We start from the raw sequence: 18,946 nt of genomic DNA, 5'->3' as shown, positions 1-18,946 counted from the left end.
AAATTCAAAAGATAAGCATAGATAACTGGTTCTTCCTAGTGAATCACCAATTGTTGTGGCCAGCAATAACCCCCATTTTATTTAGTATTAGTAATAAAACTAAATAAATGGGGACCCTTCTAAAAAATAAAAACTAGCACTTATACTTCCCTTCGAATAAAACACAATATCATAAACTTAGGAAAAAACCCGCAAAACCCAAGAAACTTAAGTTTTATTATAAGTTCTGAATAAAATCGTTCTCTTAACAATAAAACATCGCATCACAAAGGGTAATGGAGGACATCATATAAACAAGCTTTCGAAATTGCGAAAACGCAATGAGAGATCGTGCGCCTTAAAGACTCATTGCACATCGCGGATTTCATATGACACATGTATCACTTAAGATGAAATATCCCGATCCGGATATATGTGATAAGGCATCACGCAAATCGCATTTCGCAGACGCATAAGGTGATAAATGATGGATAAAAAAAAGGGCTAGAGATATTGCGATCTGCGATTTTGCGAAGCAAATCGCAAAATCGCTTTATCGCAGATCTGTAGGGCTCATTGTTCAATAAATTATTTCTCATAATCCGATACCAAGTTATGGGCATTAATGTCAATTTAGTGGTTAGTATGATCATTTATGAGATAAGATTTAGATTTGATCGAAAGGTTGTTTCACGTAGGGTGATATATTTGATATTATTTTAGAATTAAAGAGCTTTCCCATCACCTTAGCTCTTACCATTATTCTTTCCTTAATTATAAACTTGCAGGAGCGGCAAGCAGAATAATATATGCAACAGTATTCAGAGCGTAATGGGAAAGAAGGGAAAAGCTTCGGTTGCTAAGGACAAAGAGATGATGCCCTTATTCACAGACACCACCTGTACCAGGGATGTCGGCATAACCACTTGGGAAGGCATGTACAGTCTGCGCGAAGAAGAAAATCCTAGAGTTATGGAAGTTAAAGTAACAGCAGACTCACGCAGGTTGTCTAAAGCATCAATCATTGAACTTGCAGGTTCATTCTTGGACCGAATAGCGACAAGACCTAAGATACTTCCATACATAGACATGGTCAAGTGGGTACTGGACAGTGCTGATATAACAGATAGACAATTCAAGTCTCGAGGCCAAGACATCATCGGGTCGTTCACTCCACAAGATTTAAGGCTTATGTATCATCTACCAGAGCTGCAGGCAAGCTACAACAAGCAGTTCATGGATAAGTTCGCCAAAGAAAATGAATATTTGGCGGAGTGCACCAAAAACTGCTCAGCGAGGGAAGAACCATTGAAAAAGGACAAACATGGTATGTACAATATTGGTTCCCTCTTCTCCCCATATTGCTTTGCTGCTATTATGCTATGTAGACTATTTAGAAGGCCCGACGTCAACAAGTTTTCATCTGAGTGGCTGCCCCTATTAGATGCAGCCACTAATGCCACTATTATGGATTGGGCTCAGATATTTGTGGAGTGATAAAAAGGGTCTTTTTCACCTCTAATTACCTTCACATTAATTATCAACCCAGGGACGACTTTGTATTTCAAGAGTGTACTCAGTCTGAGGCAGCTATTTACTCAAGAGTAATGTTTTGCAGTATAGTGCTTAAAACCCAAAAGTAAATGAATGGTTGAAAAAGAAATCTAATTGGAACAACAAGAAACTGAAATGTTCTAAACTAAATCATTCATTCAAACAACCATCAATCGAGGATATAGTAGCAATAACTCATTCCTCTAGAAATTGATGGAATAGAGTATGGACCATGGATCTGGGAGCGTGGTAGCGTCTGCTGAGGCTCACGACAGCCTTGGACCTTCTCTCACACCAAAGCAATAAATGCAAGTAAATGGACAGCAGAAAGTAAAATAGAACAGCAAACAGGAAATGGAATAGCAAGTCTAAAATGGAACGGCCGTAAATGGAATAGCAAACTGGAATTAAAGGAACTGAACAACAAACTCTAATTTAATGGAAACAAACAACAACAAAGCCAAATCAAATAAATCAGACAACAAACGGAAATAGAATGGCAACTAATTAGAAATGAAATATGGAACAGCCTACGGTGCTAAAATAAATAATACACACAGCATACAGGGATATTAAGAAATGGTAATCTGAGTCTGATACGCAAGTATTAATCCTGGTTAGAAAGGGTAACGATTACAATTCATAATGGAACCACAATGTCAATTGAACAACAATCGTATGAAGTATAAACCATAGACAAATACAGTAATACCAGCTTAAGAAGGTTACAGCTTGATTACTCCGCAATTAAACAGCAATAGCATTCTGTAGAGAACATCAATGTTACATTAACGACTTTAAAGAGATAGCAATACGTTATAAGATCAGAATGCACATTACGACTTTCTTGTTGCAGAGAACGATATATGAAATATAACAGAACTGCAATATAAGATAATAAAACACACCAGATTACCAATTCAAGCTGATAATACAAACCACGCATAAACCAAAAAGATAATATACAGCAGCAGCAGCGTACTCCACCAGAGGCTGGGCCCTTAGCCGCCAGCGGACGCTGCTGGGTTACTTTAGAAGGAAAAGAGTGAACAGCAACCCCGAATCATTTATTAATCAGCCAATTGTGGAATCATTATAACAGCAAAAGCTTGAGAATTACAGCATGCAATAATCCCTATCCTATCATGAATAATCCACCATCGTTGTCCATCATTTCTCATTCCCCAAATCCATCATCAAGTCTCTCCCTCTCTGATCTTTGTTTTCATTTAAATAGAGAAAGATCAGAGAGCATAGATAATTACAACATGATTTGTTTTACAAATTTGGGTTGATTCTAACCAGATGATCAACAAGAAAATATATTTCCTTTCATCTCTCAACAAAAGCAAGACGAATTTGGGTTTGCAGCTAAAGTTTGGAGGACGGCCGCAACTGCAAATCTGAGAAAATCGTGCTCAAAGAACCCTACGTTTCTCTCTGTACAAGCCGAATTTGGGCAAACCGTTCTTTGTTAAAGTTAATTGGGCCCGTTCTGGACAAAACCCATGTTCCGGATTTCTCAAATTCGTCTTCATTTGCTCAGAATCTCAACCGCAAAACTGTCACTCCTTAAACCAACGAATTTCTGAGTTGGCAGATTTAAAAATCAAATCTTCAATTTGAAAGTTACCTTGGAGGCTAAAAATGGTAAATAATGTTATAACCAACTTATTAGAACTATCATTGATAAAATAATGCATAATCATCAATTTATTAGAAATAAAGGAGAATAGATAATATTCATTCATAAGAGCATAAATCATTTATAAAATGGATTTAAATGATAAATTATAACAAATGATATGATGAAGAATAGTGGAAATGGGTGGGATAAGTGTTCAAAAGTGATAATAATAATGGCATATTAACGGTCCAACATACCCCCACACTCAATATGTTGCATGTCCTCATGCAACGAAAACTGAATATATTGCATGTCTTCATGCAACCCAAAGACAAAAACCCATGTGTTAACCAAGCGATAAAAAATATGTTCATCTCAGCTCATGAAATGGATAGAACAAATGAATTCTTCCTTACTTAATGAATATTCAATTTTAGGAATCTTGATGAAGGCATAACAATTAAGTTGCAGCAAAATATAATATAAATAACAACAACCTTTATTAACCATTTTCCCAAAAACTATAACCCAGCTTTAGTTGAAATTTGGCAAGTAAATTTATAATATATGAATGCCTTTATGATCCAAAAATCGGATTGTTTTGATGCACGGATCATGAGATATAAACAAAATAGCTGTAGGTGAGAGTGCATGATTTCCAAAATTTTATGAACCAATTTATCTTGAAATTATCCAGGTATGTGTATTTTAATAGTATGTCTGTGTTTCCTAGAGATCACAAGAATGGAGTTCATAGTTTTAAAAATATTAGGGAAATCAATTTCTACACTGAAATTGTATGCCTTAAAGGAGAAAGAAAATAGAAAACATCCATCATGCGTAGCAATTCCTCCCCCTCTCTGAAAAATTAGCATGCCCTCATGCGATGCTAGAAAACAAATAGAGGTGGTTGCGACTAGCGGTTGAATGCTATGCTTTGTGTAAAACAACATGGAATAAGGGAGGTGTTGAGAATGAATAAGAATATAAATGGATGATAAAGAATATGAATGACGTGGTTATAAGAAAGAAATGAAGGAACACTCCCCCACACTCGGAAATGAGATGCTGCTGAAAAAAGGGAAGTGATAAAAACTATGAAATGAAGGATGATAAATAATGCTCAAAATGGATGTTCAGTAAATTCTCCTAAATTCGTAATAAATCAGAAAATTATGCTATTTTACCTCAAGTTTTACCTCCAAAAGAAAGATGTGGAATGACATATATGTATTGACAGTTGTTGAAGCTGATGTAGGCAAAGTTGGTGCTGAAGGTGATGCAAAAGGTGGAATCTAGGTAAGCACATAATGTCTGAAGAATTGTTCACGTTCGCAAGTTGCTCGAGCCGCTTCTGTTAGTTGCAATAGTGTGGTCATGCTGTGAATAGAATTTCCCCTGCATACTTGTTGTTCTCCTGTAAACAAATCATACTTGTGCATACAATGTTCTTGAATCCATAGTGTTGGTTTTGAATAGCAACAGATAAAATGCATGCAAAAATTTCAATTAGAAAAACTTATCAAATCAACAAGTTATGGCAGAGTGTAGTAATCATATCACATGCAATCCCATAAGGCATACATTCCCCCCCTCCAATTGGAAAATGGGTTCCATAACCATAAAGCATATGAGAGGGGTGGTGCGGACGGCAAGGCAATGGAATGAACAATATATCAGTGAAGCAGAGTACACTTATCAATGATAGGACGGTGAAAAGTATGGTTATATTGAGAGCAAAGTGTGTAAAGATAGTTATGAATAAGAGATAGGACGCTTTGGATTGATGATAGTTTATACAAAATGAAAAAGGACAACAATATGCTAAAAAGATGCTTTGCTGATGGTATTCTAGCTGAAAATGATGTGATTGATCATAAAACAATTTCTCATGCATAAAGGTTCAAAACAGGGAAAAGATTAAGGAAATAACTTCTCTGATAAAAAGAAAAATAAGAAAAGGGTATTATAATAATAATTGACGATAAGATATAACTTCAATACCATAAGCAGAGCCTCTGCTGCCAGCAGGCGTCCATAGCCTCGGCAGGGTTGCTTTTTAACCCATATGAGCCAGGATCCTCAATTTATAAATGGAGAGTTTTAGTGTTGTTCTACAGAAGAGATCAGTGTGCTAGCGTGGTAACCAGATAACCACACTGCCATTCACTAGGAGGTAGCAAAAGTGATCAGGCCGGATCGTGATGAGACCTCCTGTTCCAAGGATAATTTGGCTATCCAATGGATCATAACCCTGGTGTGGTGGCCATAATGGGAATGTCACTTTGTTACAGCCTTATGAACATGGTAGGCTGGCTCGTAATGAGACCCCCTATCCTCCATCTGCGAACAAAATTTTGTTGTTATTACACATTTTTATGATAAAAAGAGGGAGGCTCAGTACTCCTTAAGAGCAGGGATGGTGGAAGAAGTTGAACATGTCAATAGAAAAAAATATACCCATAATCTCATTTATTACAGACAGAGAAGATTATAACCAGGAAGGGTGGAACTAGCATGGTATTAAGATGATCAATCAGTATCATGTACAACAGAAAACAATGCAGTAAAGTAGTATATAAATAATTGTGTCCCTTTTGAAAAGAATCTATCATCAAGGAGCTGTCATGTTAAAGATCATAACGTAAATGATATTAGCTTTGCTTCAAAAGAATCCATAATTCTTGTCCTCATAAAAGTAGTGTACTTCATGCCATAAAATGAAATCAGTAAAATGTGGTTGAGATGAACTAGGAATAATCCCACAAAGGAAGAAAGGGTTGCTCTCGAAAATACTCCCAAAGTGTTGCTTTTTTGAATGAACAGCAAAAACAGTCAAAAAGTGGTGTTCCTTGTAGGGAACAACAAAGGAAATGCACACAAAAAAAACAAAAATACACACAAAAAAGCGTGAAAATGCAAATGTCGTTCCTTTGGAAAAGAGAACAAAAAAATGCAAATGTCGTTCCATTTCGAAAAGGAACAGCAAAAACATGAAAGTGCAGAAGTGTTGTTCCATTTCGAAAAGGAACAGCGAAACATGAAAGTGCAAAAGTGCTGTTCCATTTCGAAAAGGAACAACAGCTGTTCCATTTCGAAAAGGAACAAAAAAATGTGAATGTGCAAAAGTGTTGTTCCATTTCGAAAAGGAACAACAAAAAAATGCATAAGTGCTGTTCCATTTCGAAAAGGAACAGCAAAACATGTAAGTGTAAAAGTGTTGTTTCATTTCAAAAAGGAACAGCAGCTGTTCCATTTCGAAAAGGAACAGCAAAATGTGAAAGTGCAAAAAGTGTTGTTCCATTTCAAAAAGGAACAGCAAAACATGAAAATGCATAAGTGCTGTTCCATTTCGAAAAGGAACAGCAAAACGTGAAAGTGCAAAAGTGCTGTTCCATTTCGAAAAGGAACAACAAAATGTGAAAGTGCAAAAGTGTTCCATTTCGAAAAGGAACAACAGCTGTTCCATTTCGAAAAGAAACAACAACTGTTCCATTTCGAAAAGGAACAACAGTTGTTCCATTTCGAAAAGGAACAGCAAAATGTGAAAGTGCAAAAGTGCTGTTCCATTTCGAAAAGGAACAGCAAATCGTGAAAGTGCAAAAGTGCTGTTCCATTTCGAAAAGGAACAACAAAATGTGAAAGTGCAAAAGTGTTGTTCCATTTCGAAAAGGAACAGCAAAATGTGAAAGTGCAAAAGCGCTGTTCCATTTCGAAAAGGAACAACAAAATGTGAAAGTGCAAAAGTGCTGTTCCATTTCGAAAAGGAACAACAAAATGTGAAAGTACAAAAGTGTTGTTCCATTTCGAAAAGGAACAGCAACTGTTCCATTTCGAAAAGGAACAACAACTGTTCCATTTCGAAAAGGAACAGCAAATCGTGAAAGTGTAAAAGTGTTGTTCCATTTCGAAAAGGAACAACAGCTGTTCCATTTCGAAAAGGAACAGCAAAATGAACTGTGAAAAAGGAACAGCAAAATGAATGGCTGAACCAAAAAGTGCTATTCCTTTAGAAAATAAATAGCAAAACGAAAATGATGTCCCTTTGAAAAAGGAACAGCAGGAACGAAAAAAATGCACACAAATGCTGTCCCTTCAGAAAAGGAACAACAAAATACACAACCATAAAATGCAAACACGCAAAGAATGAATTAGCTGTTCACTGCATTGATGCTTTTGAATGAAGCAACACCTGAAACACAAAATATAAAAGAAATTAGAAAAGAAACAACATTTTATTTAAAAAACAATATGTAAATTAAGTTACAACAGCTATGATATTATGTAAAAAAATGATCTTTTTGAAAAATGTTTTGGCAGCAGTGACAAGACATGAATCTTGAAATTGAAATCAATTCTTCATTTGTTCTATTATGAATCCGTTGGGTAATGATTTGGATAAAATTATTTTGTTTTATAAAAATTTCTTTGAAAAATCACTCGTCCATAAATTGACCTTCTTTATTTTCCCAGGACCTGCAAAAAAACGAGTATCTACCTGCAATAAAACATTAAATCATGGATAAAGAGAGGTGATCGGGCTCCCCTAATCCAAGAATTATGCAAAAAACAACAAGTAGTTACTCTGTATAACAAATCCATAGAGAAAATAACAAAGTAAAATTTATTTGTTACCTGCGGGAGAGCAGTGGTCGACCATACTAACCAGCAGTCTTTTAATCACAACTTCTTTGTTTTTCGTCCAAATTGAGTGATTCCAAAGCCAAATGAGAGCTAAATCAAAGTTTTATCTCCAGTAGAAACAGGTTTTAGAAATTCAATGATATGATATGTCAATTTTAGTTAGAACAACCTGCATAATAGATTCATTGTCGATTACCCGGCTTAGACCAACAGTTGATATTTCAAGCATAACTTTTTCGTTTGATGTCGGATTCGAATGATTCAAATTAGAAATGAAAGTAGATTCATTTATTTATCTCCAATAGAAACAGGTTTTGAAGAGAAGAAGAATTGATAGGTCAAATATTGTAAGGAACAGCCGGAAAAACATAGTTTTAAGGGTGTTGATTTGCGATAGACAGTCAGTATTTTGATCATAACTTCCCCATACGATATCGAAAACGAGTGATTCCAATTGCATTATAAACTAGATTCATAGGGGAATCTACCATAGAAACAGGTTTTAAAAATTCATTCATTTAGGGCTCCAAAAACTGACTGTCCCAACTCTGTTCCTGAGCTGCCCGCTAGACATCCGGTCAATGTTTTGGCTCTAACTTTTTCGTTTCAAATCCAAATTGAGTGATTCAAATTGAGTTAGAAAGTAGACATCAAGGGCTACTTAGGGTAGAAACAGGTTTTAAAAATATTCACTTTTGGTCCCTCAAAACGTGACTGTCCCGACTGTTTTTCCAGAAAGTTCATCAAGCCCGTAAGCCAAAAAAATGAAATTCAAGCATTTTTTCAAATTGGTGATAAAAATGAAAATGAGTGTTTGTAGAACTTATTATTTCCATTATGATCCATCTACATACACAAATGAATTGGAACATTTATCATTGATATTGATTTCGATAGCATGTTGCAACAAAAAAACAACTAGTTTTACAAAAATAAATAAAAAAAATGTGTTTGTTTTATTTCTTTATTTATTTTATTTTCTACACTAACCTATTTTGATTTGAAAAATGAATATTACTACGTATATGAGTACTTCCAGTGAAGCCATTTTCGAAGTAAGGCTTCACGTATGCACATACCCAAATTTGAAAAATGCATGTTAATGGATATTAGGGTATGAGAAGCCAACTTCCCTTCAAAAAATGATATCAAAAATTGTTGAAGCATAGAGTGATGTTGCAAACAAATGATGGAGTGAAACCAATCTTCAATATATCCTTTATTTTCTTGGTTTCGCATAGCCATCATATCATGAAGTTCTTGAGCTTTTAAAATAGCTTGCTGATGCATAGTAAAAGAAACCTCATTTTCTTCCATAGCTTCTACAATTTTTGCATTTGAAACATTTTGAATCTCATTGTAGGTTTTCTCTAATAACACATGTGAGATAGAATGGGTGGGAAGGGTGGGTAAATTTGGCAGTTCAACATTGTAAGCATGTTGTACTGGTTTATTGTGGTGAGGGTGTGGATTTAGTTGAGCAGGAAAATGTGTAAGGAATGGAGCATTTTGATGATATGGTTGATTGGGTTGTGTGAATGGTTTTGATGGGCAAGCAAGATATTGTGGAAGAGCTGGTGGAGAATATGGAGAATGTGCTTGTGCTACAAGATGGGGGAGAGTAGTCATGCAATCATAAGGTGAACCATGCCAAGCTTGTAGAGAAAATTGCTGGTGGTTATATTGAGATTGACATGGCTGCCCTAACACATTAGTATTCCATAATGGATTATGCAAGTAAGAAAGTGGAGAGGGAGTGTTTTGAACCATACCTGTAGGCCATGATTTCCATGGTTTTGACTTTGTTGCAACTTCCTCACCTCTTTGATATGCTACTTCCATCGTAGATAAGGAAGAGTGAGTATCTATGAGATGCTCCTTTCGGTCATGAGAACAAAACACTTCATCAAATTCTTCATTTTTATGAACCTGCAAAACATCCAATTTTTCATTTAGAGAGCTAATAAAATCAACTTTAAAATTTTCAAATAAAACATTGATTTCAGCTCTTATGTCTCCTATTCTTGTAGCAGATTTGGAAAAGAAAGAACAAACATCTCTAGAATTCTTACCAGCCTTGGAGATTCCTCTTGAATACCTTATGCACAACTCACAAACATCATCATATGATAACTGAAAAACATCACCTTTTCCTATCAGATTTAAGATTTCTAAACATTCATCTTTGATTCCTTTAAGAAGGAGTGTTTTTAAGATCTCTTTCTCCAAATGCTTATATTTTGATTTTTGAAGGTTGTATTGAAATCGATCTACATAGTCCTCCAAACTTTCATCTTCCCCTTGTATCATACTGAAAATATCTTCATTGGATTTGCAATAGTCTTGGTACTTCTTCAAGAATATGTTCTTCATGTCCTCCCATGATTGGATGCAATTCCCACCTAGGCTCATGAACCATCGGAGAGCTGCTCCTTTTAGAGTAAGAGGAAACACTTTCAATCTTTGATCATTAGTACAATAATCATATCCTCTACAAAGTATTTCGAACTCAAATAAAAATGTATCTGGATCTTCATTTGCTAAACCATGAAAATTTGGTAAAGATGGGGGAATTATGTGCATTTGTGTCACTCCTCCTAGATCTTTGATAGGAAATTCAAAAGTAGAAACGTGAGCCATTTCTTACCATAGCTTAAGATGTTCTTCATATGTTTCTTCGAGGCTCCTTCTTCAAATGTTCCTGTCAATCGGTTAGTGAAATGGGTGGTGCTTACATCACCACTTGCGTGAGATCATGTGATTCATTTTTTAAAAATTTCTATCTTTTTCCTAATCATTCACACAAAAATTCAAACATCTATTTCTACCCTAGGTTCTTTAACAGTCCTGCTGGAAAGCGGACGGGGGAGCAGGGCTTTTACATGCTCCGTACGCAGGTTCTTACCTTCCGTTTTTAAGATCCAACTCTTCCCTAGCAGGCACTCATCAGATTCACACTACTCTTTAGAAATGGCTACACTCTCCCCGGCAACGGCGCCAAAATGTGGAGCGATAAAAAGGGTCTTTTTCACCTCTAATTACCTTCACATTAATTATCAACCCAGGGACGACTTTGTATTTCAAGAGTGTACTCAGTCTGAGGCGGCTATTTACTCAAGAGTAATGTTTTGCAGTATAGTGCTTAAAACCCAAAAGTAAATGAATGGTTGAAAAAGAAATCTAATTGGAACAACAAGAAACTAAAATGTTCTAAACTAAATCATTCATTCAAACAACCATCAATCGAGGGTATAGTAGCAATAACTCATTCCTCTAGAAATTGATGGAATAGAGTATGGACCATGGATCTGGGAGCGTGGTAGCGTCTGCTGAAGCTCACGACAGCCTTGGACCTTCTCTCACACCAAAGCAATAAATGCAAGTAAGTGGACAGCAGAAAGTAAAATAGAACAGCAAACAGGAAATGGAATAGCAAGTCTAAAATGGAACGGCTGTAAATGGAATAGCAAACTGGAATTAAAGGAACTGAACAACAAACTCTAATTTAATGGAAACAAACAACAACAAAGCCAAATCAAATAAATCAGACAACAAACGGAAATAGAATGGAAACTAATTAGAAATGAAATATGGAACAGCCTACGGTGCTAAAATAAATAATACACACAGCATACAGGGATATTAAGAAATGGTAATCTGAGTCTGATATGCAAGTATTAATCCTGGTTAGAAAGGGTAACGATTACAATTCATAATGGAACCACAATGTCAATTGAACAACAATCGTATGAAGTATAAACCATAGACAAATACAGTAATACCAGCTTAAGAAGGTTACAGCTTGATTACTCCGCAATTAAACAGCAATAGCATTCTGTAGAGAACATCAATGTTACATTAACGACTTTAAAGAGATAGCAATACGTTATAAGATCAGAATGCACATTATGACTTTCTTGTTGCAGAGAACGATATATGAAATATAACAGAACTGCAATATAAGATAATAAAACACACCAGATTACCAATTCAAGCTGATAATACAAACCACGCATAAACCAAAAAGATAATATACAGCAGCAGCAGCGTACTCCACCAGAGGCTGGGCCCTTAGCCGCCAGCGGACGCTGCTGGGTTACTTTAGAAGGAAAAGAGTGAACAGCAACCCCGAATCATTTATTAATCAACCAATTGTGGAATCATTACAACAGCAAAAGCTTGAGAATTACAGCATGCAATAATCCCTATCCTATCATGAATAATCCACCATCGTTGTCCATCATTTCTCATTCCCCAAATCCATCATCAAGTCTCTCCCTCTCTGATCTTTGTTTTCATTTAAATAGAGAAAGATCAGAGAGCATAGATAATTACAACATGATTTGTTTTACAAATTTGGGTTGATTCTAACCAGATGATCAACAAGAAAATATATTTCCTTTCATCTCTCAACAAAAGCAAGACGAATTTGGGTTTGCAGCTAAAGTTTGGAGGACGGCCGCAACTGCAAATCTAAGAAAATCGTGCTCAAAGAACCCTACGTTTCTCTCTGTACAAGCCGAATTTGGGCAAACCGTTCTGTGTCAAAGTTAATTGGGCCCGATCTGGACAAAACCCATGTTCCGGATTTCTCAAATTCGTCTTCATTTGCTCAGAATCTCAACCGTAAAACTGTCACTCCTTAAACCAGCGAATTTCTGAGTTGGCAGATTTAAAAATCAAATCTTCAATCTGGAAGTTACCTTGGAGGCTAAAAATGGTAAATAATGTTATAACCAACTTATTAGAACTATCATTGATAAAATAATGCATAATCATCAATTTATTAGAAATAAAGGAGAATAGATAATATTCATTGATAAGAGCATAAATCATTTATAAAATGGATTTAAATGATAAATTATAACAAATGATATGATGAAGAATAGTGGAAATGGGTGGGATAAGTGTTCAAAAGTGATAATAATAATGGCATATTAACGGCCCAACAATATTGTCTGATAATTTTTCCTCGGCTATTTGGAACTACCGGTCTAAAAGAACTCCCTCTCAGAGGATTTATCCTCCTTTCTTTTTAGCTGCTTATGTTATGGATGCAATCTATTTTGTTTCCAGATTTCCTTTAATGGGTTGGAAGTGGACAATACAGAACCCCTTGCCAATTCACATTTATCATAAGGAATTATGGGATTCCAAGTTTATCCCGTATTTTTACAAAATTTGTCATGGGATTATGTTACCTCTTTATAGAATGTTGTATAATAGGGACACCCCAAGATTTTCCCTCGAAGCAGAAGTTGACATTCTCCTTGTCGCAAGATGGTTTGGGGAAGAATTTTTCACCTATGTCAGAGTATTCGGAAGCATTGCTTCCCCTCATGTCCTACCCTTATATGTTCCTAATAAGTTATTGGCTCGAGAAATTGCCTACCAGACCTGTGGGGTAGGAGGAATGAACAAAGAGTTGAAAGACAAGAAGAAAGCCATCTGGCCGCAATTTCCTGTGGCCTGTGGGGCCTTTTCACTATTTGATTTAGGTCATGCATTTAAAGAAGTAGACAATATGTTGTGTTTACGACTTTTCAAGTTTCCAGGAAGACAATTTGACCCTTTTGATGTCATTAAGAATTTTACTACTGCTCTCAAGATAAAGGTATTTTGTAAAGAAGATGATCTTTTTGATGATATCTTCCAACAGAAAAACACATCGAACGAAGTTTTGCATATGGCTCAAATTCAATTTCCCCCAACATAATTCCAAGAATTCAAACTGTACAGAGAAAGGAGACTAGCAATCATCCCCTTGGATAAGTTACACTTGGAACCAATAAGGGAGCCAACTCCCAGTATCAGTTTAAGTGAAAGTTCGGGTATAGATAAGTCCAGGTCTAAGTCTGGGAAAGAATCACCAGAACACTCTAAAAGGTTCGAGAGTGACCATAATAAAAGTGAAGGGTCAGTTAGAGATACTGCCCAGTCAAAAGAGCGCCCGGAGCAACAGGTCTTGACTACACCACAGGTAAAGGTTCCCCCTCCCCTCATCCAGCCACCAAAGCTAATGAGAACTGAGCTGGATAAAGAGTGGCAGACATTCAATGAATTGATTAATATTGAGGAGCAAAACACAAAGACACCTGAGAGTACAGTACAGACAATGACAGACATGGTCATTGGAACAATCAGTAATGCTTCAGAAATGGAGCATATTCCCATTAACCCATCATCTGAAATCATGCTCAAGATAGAGAAGATTCCTCCTCTAGATGTATTTTATAGTTCGCAGCATAAGGCAGTGGTAAGAAGGCAAAGAAAGAAAATGAAATTGGACAGCATGCTCTCACCTGAGGCAGAGCAGCTAGATGTCCTATAGCGAGACCCCACCACTAACCCTATTGAAAAGTTGACTAAGTTATCCTAGATCACAAGAGTCTATGCTTCTTCTACCATTGATAAAGCGTTCAAGGTACAACAATTACTTAAGGATAAAGATGAACAAATCCAAGTTTTACAGCAACAGCTACAGCAGGCCAGTGCCAACCACGAAGCAGAGGAGAAGTTAGAAAAATTACAACAAGATTTTCAATAGATGCAGCTAGGATATCAGAACAATTTGGCCGAAAAAGAAAATCAGTTACAGGTTATGCTAGAAATTCATAAATATGATCCCAAGCTCACAGAGTTTGTCTCAGAAGCCCTTGCCTCGAATGACCAACTCTTGCAACAACAAGAGTCATTATGCTAAAGAATATCGCAATGGAGTTCCCATTGCGAAATGAGTGATAAAATTACAAATCAAGTCGTGGACTTGCAACTTGACTATGATTTAATTAATAAAAGAATTTTTGATTATTTGAAATGGCAGGAATCAGAGGAAGGAAAGAAAGCAGGCATGCTCAGAATCAATGAAGCCCACAAAGAAATGCTTTTCCATAAGTGGGACGCACAGATTAGAAAGGCGTAACAGGTAGCGGAAGAAGCAGCTACAGCGGCAAACAACGTCATTGACTGTGTCAATGAAAACCTGCACAGAGAAAACCTCATATTAGAAACCGCTATGGGATTTCTACCAAAGGCACAACAACTGCAGACAAGCTGGAGACAAAAAGCTGAGGAGAAAGCAGAGTCCATCAGGAAGTTAACCAAGTTGAATTGGGACACTTACTGGCAATACTTGGTTAAACCATACAGTCAATGCATGACTCCCAAATGCCTTACAAACTCTGCCAAGAAGATAGCGCCAGCACTTGACGATTCTGTTTTCGCAGGGCAACTAAAATCGGAGGTCGGCCAACCGACGCTCCTCAAGCCGATGTTGAATGCTTGCGATCTTAGAGAACAGATACATAGATAGTTAATTCTAGATTCAGTTTTAGTTTTAGTTTTGATTTATTTTTTCCTTAGATGAGGACGATCATTTAAACCTCCTCCTATATTTTTTGTAATAAACTATTTTTAGCATTTAGGAAGTAGTATTTTAACCCCTCTCATGCATTTAGAGAGGGGTCCTGAAATTTTTCAAAAATGTTTCCTCAGAACATGCACTTCTACACCTTCAGAGGAGGTTTTGATGAATGAATGGAACGAGATTTATTTATATCTGTGTTTAATGTCTGCTACTAAAATGCATTTCTGTACTCTTAGTAGATATTGAATTAAGAAGAGATAAATCTATATTGTTGAAACTCATGAGTAGAACTTGTTATCAATGGTACCTTTATCTCTTAATAATTTTTGCTTATGTGTCGAAGTAATATTTTATGTTCAGTTATTTATATATCAAGGCTTGAATGTTTGAGTTATCATTTGGCACTTTTGTACGGTGATTACTATTCTATTTATGCTCAATATATGAATGGCTTATTATGCGATATGCTTTTCAAAATTGTTTCAGCTAATTTCTTATACGAAACAATTCATTTTTATCGAATTCTTTTCTCGTAGCGATTGAATGATCTTTATTACCAATTGCTGCTAGAAACTATTTTAGTTTGCATAAGTAAAAAGTTAAATCTTGGGTTAGATTTAGAATTAGATATTTATGTTCATTAGGATACAATTGCATGTTTTAAATTAGACTTAGATTAAAAGAGTTTTACTTAGAAATCTTTAGAAAAAGGAAATATCAATTCTTATCATCACACACACAAATTGGGAAACTAGTCCCATTATCCCCAGTCAGACCCACCATCCCAAACAGAAAAGGAGTTGCTTTCAAGGTCCGGACTGGGTGGGTATCCCCCTTATTGTAGACCCTATTTTCGAGGATTTAACAATAAGTTAGTTAAAGACCAAGCCAAGCTTGACTTAGCCTTGTTTGAAATAGAAAGACTTACAAGTGAAAACATAGATCAAAAGAAATTGTTGTAGATATGTAATGAGAAAGAGCATGATTTCAAATAAGAAATCATTAGCTTGAGGACACAATTGGAAGAAGTGAGAAGAGTTGAAGAGGTAATCAACAACCAACTGAAGGAAAGAGATAAACAATGTGAAATATTAGAATCAGAGGTTGTCTTCATGAGAAATAAGTCAGAAAATAGTAAGAGCTCAAATGTAGCCACAAAAGATAATAAAGAAACACCGAAAAGGCTTGTAGGAGAATATTCCATCAACATGATTAGCAAAGAAGAAAAAAAGAACAAGCATCAAAACTAGTAGCTGAGGAATGAGACTAAGAAAGTGTATTTTGAAAAATGAAATTTGCGCCTAGAGATGAGTTTAGGAAGCCTGTAAGATTCCAAAGGAGGGATAACAATTCCTTTGCTCTCCTATTGGAAGATGTCAAGTGCTTCAATTGCCATAAACATGTGCATATAGCAGTTGAATGGACAATTATATCGAGGTTTATCAACAGAATATGCAACAAAAATGCAAGTTCCCTCAAGCAAGCAATCAATGAAGAACTTTACAAGAAGCTTGAGATACATTTGTTGGTGTTGATGAACTTTTATCTCATCGAAAGCAAGGATTGAAAGAAAAGGCATGGATGGTGTAGGAGTAGATGATGAAGGTTTCAAGAGGCTCGAGGATGATTTTGAGCCAAGTCTTTTGGAAAAAGAATACATGACAACAAAGGATGATCAAATTCATGAAACTGGTGTGCCAAAATGGTTTCAATTTTATGAAGAAATTATGTGCTCTTGGAATCAGTCTGGCATAATAGTGGTACAACGGTATGATAACCTGCCTTGTAATGAATATGAGGTTACAAATCAAAGGAGTTAGCATGTGAGCCTATGGTATCAGTTATAAGAGAAGGAGGAATCTCAAACATATGCAATATGTTATTTGTTAATGTCATATTGACATATACATAGAGGCTTCTGCAAATGCTAGAAAAGTTATCATATAGAAAGTTATAAGTCAGAAGATATGAGATTACAAGTCTAAATGTTACAAAGTCTACATTATAGAGTCTGGAGGATGGTTTCTACGTTTCAAAGGTGGATGATTACATAGTCTTCTTCATCACCTATGGCCGTGGAAATGTTGATTAGTTTCATCCAAACATAGATAGGAATCGATGGATGTAATACAGTTTCAATTGGATTGGTGGAATTGAGATCATGGAAGATATACACTACAATGCAATATGAAAAATATAAAGCATTACCTCTAGTAGACCTGTGGAACATTACACGATTTGGTGTGCAATGTTAGCAGGATATATAGAGAGATTGCAGAGCTTTTGTTAGGATACATACAAATAAAGTGCAGATACTAGAATAGTTATGTTAATCTGCGTTATTATAGTTAGTGAATACGAAGAAATCATTAGAACAAAAAATGCTTTGCTAGAGAGACCATTTTGGTGCAGCTACTCAAATGTCTTAGACATTGGCAGAGGTTTATGGCATTTGTTGAGCGAATATTGCTCGATGTATGGGGAATATTGCTCTATGTTAACATGCCAAATAATATTGCTTGATTTTAACATGCCAAAGAATATGTGTGGGGCGAATATTGCTCAATGTTAACATGCCAAATAATATTTCTCGATGTATGGAATTTGTGGACAACATGATGATGGAAAAGCTATAAACTACCCCTATTTTGTACTAGTTGTGTAGAATATACAACAAGGTGCTCCTTTGCTTGTTGATTGTCCTACATACCTATAGAAAATATACTCTTTTGTGAACTGCCTATGAAAGTCTATAAAACTTCTATTCTTGTATTCAAGGATAAGGAAATATATGTCCAAGAATACTGTTGTTTCAGGCATCTATATTGCAATCACAATCAAAGAAAAATGGTGAAGACTTAGGTAGAAAAATAAGTGAGTAATCTTTCGAACCTGAAGGCAACCACCATTCAATGTCCAACACCAATGTTTCTAAGACTTCATATTCTTGTCATGTAATTAATAGGAACAAATGGTTTGGTTGCACTTCAATTCAAAGATGTTTCCTTTTTAGAGGATAAATTACGTGAAAGTTGTTTAGAGGTTGTTATCATGATGTGTATCTTATATTATAAATTAAAACTTGTGCCTGGATATTTAAGTGAATACAATATTCTTTATCATGATGGTCATTTGTATTATTGATGTTTCTCAGTCTGTAGACCTTGATCATCCACGCGCATTAGAATTTTTGCGTGACTGCCTTCATGTCTCTAATTTATTTGAGAAAATTGGAGTAGAAGTTATGGTTTTACGAGACCTTTTTTATTTTATGGTTGATCCATCTATTATGGATGAATATTTCGATTATTATATTAAAAATATGCAATAGAAAATGTAGAATAGGGGCATGCATTCCTCTACAACTAATGAAATTCCCAAAGTTATTTTTGTTTAGTCCTTCATCTTGAGAAAAATATATCATGTACAATATTTTGAAAAGGATATAGGTCAGATTACCAGTGGAAATAATACTAAAAAAATATACTATCGGTACTCTTGCAACAAAGGTGAGTGGGAAATTGACATCTTTGAAGGGTCTCAAAGCTTGGCTGAGGGAGATTCATGGATACCTAGATCTAGTAGCTGATGGAAGGCTTCCACTTAACCATGAAATTATATACAGTCTCCAGGGATACCTGGATCTAGTAGTTGATGGAAGGCTTCCACTTAACCATGAAATCATATACAATCTTCAGTATGTATTCAATCTATTGCCCAAATTTAATGTTAATGAGTTAATGAAGGCTTTTACAGCAAAAAAAAATGACATGGTG

At 35.7% G+C, this 18,946-nt stretch overlaps 1 pseudogene; it reads left to right on the top strand.

Moving 5' to 3' along the window:
- The first annotated feature begins 810 nt into the window (after nt 1-810).
- LOC149173327 (uncharacterized) lies at nt 811-18,510 on the top strand (annotated as a pseudogene).
- The last annotated feature ends 436 nt before the right edge of the window (nt 18,511-18,946 follow it).

Source organism: Pinus tabuliformis, chromosome 4_2 (genome assembly GCF_031772625.1).
Source record: "Pinus tabuliformis cultivar Carrire ecotype Pingquan chromosome 4_2, CPIR1, whole genome shotgun sequence".
Classification (NCBI taxonomy): Eukaryota; Viridiplantae; Streptophyta; class Pinopsida; order Pinales; family Pinaceae; genus Pinus; species Pinus tabuliformis.
The sequence above is the reverse complement of the archived record's forward strand: the minus strand, read 5'-3'. Positions and strand labels throughout refer to the sequence as shown.